A 9,954-nucleotide genomic window follows, 5' to 3' on the forward strand; every position below is an offset into this window, starting at 1 on the left:
TAAACAGTATAACTACAACATGACCCCACCTTTAGCAACGCTTTTTTCCGTATCTAAAAGTTCATATATGCGTTGCTAGGGTCTTTACCAACGGATTGAGATGCGTAGCCTTATCCAGCATTGCTAACGCATAATGCAACGCTTATACTGCCGTTGGTAAAAGGGACCGTTGCAAGAGTACAACACATAAAACCGATTTTTACAACACTTTTATACGTTGGTGCTTAAATCTGATTGCTAGGCAATAGAGAATTTCCAAGGCTTCAGGTGTTTGTGCATATATAATATGAATAACATTGTATAACGCCAGCAATTAAATTAATGCTCCACATAATAATGATAATTATGTGTATCAAGTGGGAAAAAATAAGAGAATATACTCACAAGAGGAAAAAATCATATATTAGATAAAACTGTTGGATTACAATAATGGATATTACAGGAGGAACATCATCCAAATGTGATGCATAATCTAATAATTTCTTGACAGCAAAATCTAAACTAAAATCATCCATCAACATCCCTACAACTTAACTAAAACTAACTGCGGAACATCGTCCAACTAGAACATCCCACAACTTAACTAAAATTGAAAGCATCCATCATCATGAACCAGAATATCATCATCATCATGATCATCATCATCATCGTTGCAGTATACTTGTTACGCACCCATATAATCATCCATATATCTTTTCAATCTACAAAGAAAATAACAAAATGAACTGTTAACACATAATGCATTGACATGATGCAAGTAGTGATAAAGGCAAGATATTAGACACGTACAAAGGTTGAAGGCCATGCAATATTTTTTTCTGCATCTTCTATATCTAAATAGCTAGCCCCCACTAATATATTTCTCTCAACATGCAAGCATGCCACATCATCAAGCAACATGCATGGCAAAAGGCCCACTACAACATGCATTCATGCACATGAAAATGTCCACCTCAACATGCAAACATATATTAAATATTTTACAATACATTAATCAAACACAATAAAGCATATGGATTTGCAATTTTAGTTTTCGTAGTATCACTATTCATGTTCCATAGAAATCACATATTATCGAAATGTATTGCAAATATTCCCGCAACAAAAACATTTAGCTCTAGTTGGTTTCAGTCATCCAACAGGAAATAGACAAACCTATAGGTGCTCAGCATGCTTTGGAACGAACGTACAGCCCCAAATCCACTGAAACGAATTTACATGGTCATCACTAGCCTAGAGATCCATTGCTAATTTTGTACACCTACAGTCAAACAGTTTTGTGTGAACTGACAGATTTATTTATTACTAAATATATCTACTGAAGCCTACACAGCCCCAAATCCTATAAATTTGCATCGACAACAGCATAGAACCTAACATGGCTCAATAGTCATGGACACAACGAGCAGTAGTACAGTAGGGAGAGGGAGAGTGTATACCTTCCATGGTGTCCCCCTACAACAAGTTGGTGCGTGCAGCTGCAAAGCCAAGGGGAAAAGGTTACAGGTGTCTCATGCATCTCTAGAACAGCGCAACACAAGTAAAGCTTCATCAAGTTCCATTCCTACTTAATAAAATGAGAGAATCTATATTCGTCCCAGTTACTATCTTGGCAACTTTACATCTGACTCAATGAATTTATCCCTGAGTTAGTTAGACTAGTCATCAACCAGTGCGTCTACACGACAATTTTAGTTTGCCATGTATGACTATAACATTTTTATGTAATAAAAAATAAAACCATAAATTTTAGAAGAAGCATACTTTTAACTAATTGAGAAATATTACATGTGATACTGTGTTGGCTTACATGTGGCTGAAATAAATTTATTTTAATAAATGCATTTATACATACTATTTATCATTCCTATAAATAAACTTTCCAAATTATAATTTATATTTAAAAGTCTGGGACCCAGGGTTAGTAAATATACAGAGAATATTAGTTAATATTGTGATTTCCTTTAATTACATAGCAGGAGTCTAAATCTTGTGTGCTCCTAAAATTAGCTATCTAGGAACCCCAAATGAACCCCATGCTTTAGAAAATATACATGAATATCTGTATAATACAAATCTTCATTAAGAAAATGTTTTCTGAAATAAACACGTACATCACTCAAATCTTATACATAAGAAGCACATCCAATGATTATGTTTTTGGTTGGCTGGAGGCAGCAGTCCAACATTACTGTTTGGAACTTTGATTATGTGGTGCTGCTGGAGGCGACCGGAGCTGCAGACCACAACAACTGGATGCTTTCACTCCCTACAACACAATCGAGTCAAGAGGAGTACTCATCAATACATGCGTACAAGACAGGTTTTTTTCGTAATAAAACAATAGTGATTGTATAGTTCTTTCTTCTGTTATGAGCTTAAAGGATGGAGAATAGAACACGACTCGCCACACCGCCATTTCCTTCACTGGACGGCCTCGCCGGCAAAGACGCCCGCGGCCGCCTAATCTGCTTCATACTACCGTTGGTACACCTCCACTGCCACATGAACCATCGTTAGATTGATTTAGTAATTAGCCTACAAGAATATATGTTGGCCATGGTCAAAGCCTGAAACAGGAGAATACTAAAGATTGCAAAAGAAAATAATCAGGGCCTTGAGATATATACTGTATTAATTACTTGTAGACCCTAACCTGAATTTTAATCATACCTAGGTGTTTTTTGTACTAATTGCCTCAAACACACTGGTTACTGCGTAGATGGGCTTCAGAATCCCTCCCTACAATGATGTTACCCTAGAAAGAATATGCAGCTAGGGGTTGATTTCTAGCCACTACTGCTTGCAAGGCAGCAGCATAGTAGGTGTATTTGCCATGGTTGGAGGCCATGCCGACCTTCCCAGCCTCAACACATCGTGACTCAGTCAAGCAGGTGGTCGTCCTCTGCTTTGACAATTTAGCAGCAAAACAAAATCAAATTGACCTCAACCAGCAGGCACTTGATCCCAAGCAGTAGAAAATCCTAACACCACCAGAACAACAATTTCTCCTTATCTGCCATGAACCAGAGCAGAGGGAGGAGTGGACCAACTCACCTGAAGCCGGAGGAGGAGGAAGCTCGTGGCTGCTTCATCCCGAGCGCAGCAAGGTTGTCCACTGGACGTTCCTCCCCGCACGTCTACATGAGAAGTGAAGAGCAGAGGTTAGACAAGGGAGAGAGAGAGAGAGGATGAAGCCAGGGGAGGGGATGCACTCACCGGATGAGACGAGGACGACAACGACATGGCCACTGGCACCAGATCCGACGCCCGGAACCCTAGCCATGGGGGATGGGTCGCGGGTGGGCTGTGGTGGCCTCGAGCGCTGGATCTAGCTGGATGGGAGGGCTCCACGGAGCGAAGGGACCTCGGGAAGTCCTTCGCGGTGGCGGGATTCGCCTGACATCACCTGATGCAGCCGCCGCAGGTAGCGCGGCGAGGAGCCGCGTGAAGAGACCAGGTGGGACGCGAGAGGGACGGTTGGGTGGGGATTTGGCGGATCTGGCAGCCTCCAGAGCTTTGAGGTGGGAGGTGGGGAGGGTCGGCGCAAGGGAGACGAGGTGGGTCGGAGGAGGGAGACGAGGCAATGGCGGCCGCGATTCGGGAGAGACGAGGGAGTCGTGGGCTCTGTTTCTCGCGCGTCTCCCTCTCCTTTCCTGATAGGGTTATGAGCTGCAAATCTACAACGAATATGCTACAACACATATATGTGTATCTATTCTGAATTTTACAACATATACTCAAAACGTTGTAGAATTTTTGTTGCTTTATAGCCGGTTTCCTTGTAGTATAACACACCTACCTAGGACCCCTCACAGCGATTTAACGTTCCTGGCCGTCAGATCAGGCTAATTACGTTCGAGATCGGTCTATCCTGCCACACGGTGCCTCTCGTCGTTTTGGCTCACCGTAGCAGGGCCGCTGCTCCGTATAGCGACCTGCGAATCCTCTCATTAATCAGGCCGACTGAATGGGACAGCCTACGTAGGCCCAAAAATGGATGGTTGAGGCCCATTCCGTTCATCCCCTGCCTCTTCGTCTCTCCCGAATCGGCGTTCTTCATGCGTTCTTCAGCGCTGCCACGACGCGATATGCGGCCGTTCTTCTGCTCATCTCCTCAGATCCATACGGCGATCGTCTCCTGTGGATCTGGTCCGCGAGCTGCTTAGTTTCAACCATGCGGCGGCGACCCACGCTGTCAGTGTCCTTCTCCAGCTTTCCTCCGCATGCATGGCCTCCATGCCGCTCCCTGTTTCCCATAGATGAGGAGACGAATTGTTCCATGTATAATCTGTCATCTAGGAGCAGGGAGTGGCTTGGCGATGATACAAAGAGTTGTCAAGCGGTGACCAACATGTCCACTTGACTTTCCTCTTCTTATTTGGGTTTTATATGTTGGTCCACCCTGTTGCTTCACTCCTCGTTGAGCTCTTTCAGTGTTTTCTTAGAACCCTGTTCGATCTTTTAATATGCCTTTTCTGATTTGCCTTTTAGCTGGTTTCAGAGTTTGGCGTAATTTACAACAGAATGATCAAACAAGTGAAGGCTGAAGAGCAGAGCACCTGATATTGGAAATGTCCAACCTTATGTCAAGTTTCTGATAGTAAAGTTGCAGGTTGCAACCCGTGCTCAAAAGATAGAGAGCTAAATCCAAGGGTAAACCATCACATTTTGAAACCAATGATCAAACTAGCTCAAAAGATAGAGAGCTAAATCCAAGGGTAAACCATCACATTTTGAAACCAATGATCAAACTGGAGCCATCGCTCAACATTTGTACCAATTTCACTTGCCTTCAGAAGATCTGGTACAACATGAATTTGTTTTTCCCTTGAGACCCTTTTGTTCCAATGATTTATTTATTTACGCTGAAAACAATGTGTTGACTGCAGCTTGAAGGAAGTGTTTATTCTCTACTTGTACACACATAAATTCATGCTCGATCATGTAGACAAAACCGATCTGAAAAGACAAAATTATTCGTGGTAATATTGTGATGAAACTATTGTTTTTTGAGAAGAGAACTACTGTGACGAAACTTGTACTGAAGGTACCTTTCAGTTTCCGACAACATTCTTATAGGTGGAAAGAGAAGAAACGACGATGACAGAATTATCAATGAAATATTTTCCCGTTAAATGATGCAAAATTTCATGCCATCACATCATATACTTTGACTGCTTCGGAGAGTAACATATCTAATTTCCCCTGCAAAGATAGTATTTTATTTGGATTGCCATTTTCTTCACACATTCTGACTTGAAGGAATGGGTCATGAAACTATAAAAGGGAATCAAAACGTTGCGGTCCTTTTTCTTGAATCAGTTGGAGTAATGAAAAAAAATCCATTCAAGGAACAGAATTTATAGGAACCATGTCAACTCACTGTATTGCAAAAATCTTGGTAACTATGTATGTATTCTGTAGTTCTGTAGAGAAGATAGCCAATTATTTGGAGACATTCCACCCAAGAACTCATCTTGAGAGTTGGACTATGTGCAAGAGCAGATGTTAGCTTCAGAAGATAGCCTCTAGATTTTTTTTCTTAGTTTGGAGTTTGTACATTTTTTGCTATGTCTATTTCTTGATTAGCTATTTTGAGCTGTAGTTTGAACAGGAAAATCATGAACACAAACGCAATTATGTGATCTGTGGATCAATTATAATTATCGGTTGATGATTATGCCCCACCACCCATATCAAAATATTGTAATTTGAATCGATGAAATTTCATCAAATATTTTTATCATCCAAACTTTCTTTATTGTTTCTATGTTCTTTAGGATGAACGGGTGCGACAACGCGCACCTTCATGGTCTAGTAGTAGTAATGGCTCAGCGGGTAGCGGACTTTGCAAAATCAAAGGATGGTACAAAACACTTAACGCAAACGAACCATTCAAACAGCAGGTAAGACTCAAGAAGTCACCCATATACTAACTCTCTGAGGTCCATACAACACATGAATGAGTTTCTTCACATTATCAATCAAGACTATCATTATCGAAGCACACAAGTATAATTTGTAAAATAACGAATTCAAGTACTGAGAGGGGCAATCTCGGGCAAGCCCACATCGACCATTCTATCAACATGGCAGAGATCGTGTGCACAACTTGAGCATGCCTGATGGTGTCGGGGCTCGTCTCCAATGACCCAACGTACTTGACATCCCCTCCTCAACCAGTTTTGTGTGCGGCATGGAAATATAAACGTGGCATGACAGAAAGTAATCATGGCAACCAAGAGATAGATATTGAAGGAAAACTATGATTAACTAACAATCCAAACATAAGCATGTCGTTAATTGGTAGCAGAACTGGTTGTACCCCTCCCGAGTGGATCCCACGAGCGACCGGGAGGACCAACCTAGCGCTGTCGAGTTCTCCCCTTCTCCAATCTCCTCCGCTCGTCGCCTCCTGGGCCCTCCGCCGGGTGAAGCCCGGTCGGCTTCGGCGGAGGCAGGGTCTCCTCTCCCCTCGTTTGAGGGTTGCTAGCATGGGTAATTGACCTCGGGCGATGGTGGCGTGTTAAGGGCGGGGCGCGTCGGCCCTGCAGTGTATGGCAGTGGGGTTGATGCGGAGCATTCTATGGACATCACCATGTTAAGAGTCCGTTCGGCGAGTGACACGTGCGACATCTACTTCACATACACAAAGGTGAATCATCTCCTTTACACGTGCTCACTTGACCCCTTCGAGGATGGTATACTACTTGACACTCCACTTGTGTGCATGCATAGGTATTGTCGGAACGCTACAGACGATGAGGAGGGGTGCGAACGCAAGTGTACAACTACACCACCCATGAGGGAAGCCTGGAAGCGACGATGGAAGAAGACGGATTTGCTGAAACTACAGCGGCCGGACATCCGGGCCAGAGGCCGGACATCCGGCGCCTGGGCAGGCACGCTAGAGCTGCCCCAACAGAAGGCCAACGGCATCAGCGGCTGGACATCCGGCCCGTGTGCCCGGACATCCAACGCCCCGCCAACTCCCGGACATCCGGCCTCTCCCCCGGAAATCCGGCATCGACGACATAACGCACCAAAAGTTTGGCCACTTCAACCCGGACATCCGTCCCGAGCCCCGTACATCAGGCACCTCCTGAAGCCCCGGACATCCGGCACCTCATGAAGCCCCGGACATCCAGCCCCCAGCCCGGACATCCGGCACCTGCGCGTGCACAACCGGGCCAGAGGCCCATGTATCCCCTCCTCACTTACCCCTTCGTGGCCTTAGACTATATATACTCCTCCACCTCCTCCTAGGAAGGGTTAGCAAAGTGATAGCTCACTTGATAGAGAGCTTTGCTCCTTGTACCACTCTACTCTTGAGAGAGAGAGAGACTACTACTCCATTGGAGGCCAAGACTGTTGGGAAACGTAGTAATTTCAAAAAAAATCCTACGCACACGCAAGATCATGGTGATGCATAGCAACGAGAGGGAAGAGTGTTGTCCACGTACCCTCGTAGACCGTAAGCGGAAACGTTATGACAACGCGGTTGATGTAGTCGTACGTATTCACGATCGACCGATCATAGCACCGAAGGTACTGCTCCTCCGTGATCTGCACACGTTCGGCTCGGTGACGTCCCACGAACTCACGATCCAGTAGAGTGTCGAGGGAGAGCTTCGTCAGCACGACCGCATGATGACGGTGATGATGATGCTACCAGAACAGGGCTTCACCTAAGCACCGCTACGATATAACCGAGGTGGATTATGCTGGAGGGGGGCACCGCGCACGTCTAAGAGATCAATGATCAACTTGTGTGTCTATGGGGTGCCCCCTCCCCCGTATATAAAGGAGTGGAGGAGGGGGAGGGCCGGCCCTCCTATGGCGCGCCCCATGGGGAGTCCTGAAGGAAATATGCCCTAGAGGCAATAATAAAGTTATTATTTATTTCCTTATATCATGATAAAAGTTTATTATTCATGCTAGAATTGTATTAACCGGAAACATAATACATGTGTGAATACATAGACAAACAGAGTGTCACTAGTATGCCTCTACTTGACTAGCTCGTTAATCAAAGATGGTTATGTTTCCTAACCATGGACAAAGAGTTGTCATTTGATTAACGGGATCACATCATTAGTTGAATGATCTGATTGACATGACCCATTCCATTAGCTTAGCACCCGATCGTTTAGTATATTGCTATTGCTTTCTTCATGACTTATACATGTTCCTATGACTATGAGATTATGTAACTCCCGTGTGCCGGAGGAACACTTTGTGTGCTACCAAACGTCACAACGTAATTGGGTGATTATAAAGGTGCTCTACAGGTGTCTCCAAAGGTACATGTTGGGTTGACGTATTTCGAGATTAGGATTTGTCACTCCGATCGTCGGAGAGGTATCTCTGGGCCCTCTCGGTAATGCACATCACTTAAGCCTTGCAAGCATTGCAACTAATGAGTTAGTTGCGGGATGATGTATTACGGAACGAGTAAAGAGACTTGCCGGTAATGAGATTGAACTAGGTATTGGATACCGACGATCAAATCTCGGGAAAGTAACATACCGATGACAAAGGGAACAACGTATGTTGTTATGCGGTCTGACCGATAAAAGATCTTCGTAGAATATGTAGGAACCAATATGAGCATCCAGGTTCCGCTATTGGTTATTGACCGGAGACGTGTCTCGGTCATGTCTACATTGTTCTCGAACCCGTAGGGTCCGCACGCTTAAGGTTACGATGACAGTTACATTATGAGTTTATGCATTTTGATGTACGGAAGTTTGTTCGGAGTCCCGGATGTGATCACGGACATGACGAGGAGTCTCGAAATGGTCGAGACATAAAGATTGATATATTGGAAGCCTATATTTGGATATCGGAAGTGTTCCGGGTGAAATCGGGATTTTACCGGAAAACCGGGAGGTTACCGGAAACCCCCGGGAGGTACATGGGCCTTAATGGGCCTTAGTGGAAGAAGAGGAGAGGCGGCCAGGGCTGGGCCGCGCGCCCCTCCCCCCTAGTCCGAATAGGACAAGGAGAGAGGGGGCCGGCGCCCCCCTCCTTCTCTCTCTCTCTGTTCCCACCTCGCGAATCCTATTCCAACTAGGATTGGGGGGAAGTCCTACTCCCGGAGGGAGTAGGACTCCTCCTGGCGCGCCCTATGATGGCCGGCCGGCCTCCCCCTCTTGAACCTTTATATACGGAGGCAGGGGCACCCCTAGAGACACAAGTTGATCCACGTGATCATATTCTTAACCGTGTGCGGTGCCCCCTTCCACCATAATCCTCGATAATATTGTAGCGGTGCTTAGGCGAAGCCCTGCGATAGTAGTACATCAAGATCGTCACCACGCCGTCGTGCTGACGGAACTCTTCCCCGACACTTTGCTAGATCGGAGTCCGGGGATCGTCATCGAGCTGAACGTGTGCTAGAACTCGGAGGTGCCGTAGTTTCGGTGCTTGATCGGTCGGGCCGTGGAGACGTATGACTACATCAACCAAACGCTTCCGTTGTCGATCTACAAGGGTACGTAGATCACACTCTCCCCTCTTGTTGCTATGCATCACCATGATCTTGCGTGTGCGTAGGAATTTTTTTGAAATTACTACGTTCCTCAACAGTGGCATCCGAGCCTAGGTTTTATATGTTCATGTTATATGCACGAGTAGAACACAAGTGAGTTGTGGGCCGATATAAGTCATACTGCTTACCAGCATGTCATACTTTGGTTCGGCGGTATTGTTGGACGAAGCAGCCCGGACCGACATTACGCGTACGCTTACGCGAGACCGGTTCTCCCGACGTGCTTTGCACATAGGTGGCTTGTGGGTGACAGTTTCTCCAACTTTAGTTGAACCGAGTGTGGCTACGCCCGGTCCTTGCGAAGGTTAAAACAGCACCAACTTGACAAACTATCATTGTGGTTTTGATGCGTAGGTAAGATTGGTTCTTGCTTAAGCCCGTAGCAGCCACGTAAAACT

This window comes from Triticum urartu, chromosome 5, assembly GCF_003073215.2.
Source record: "Triticum urartu cultivar G1812 chromosome 5, Tu2.1, whole genome shotgun sequence".
NCBI lineage: Eukaryota > Viridiplantae > Streptophyta > Magnoliopsida > Poales > Poaceae > Triticum > Triticum urartu.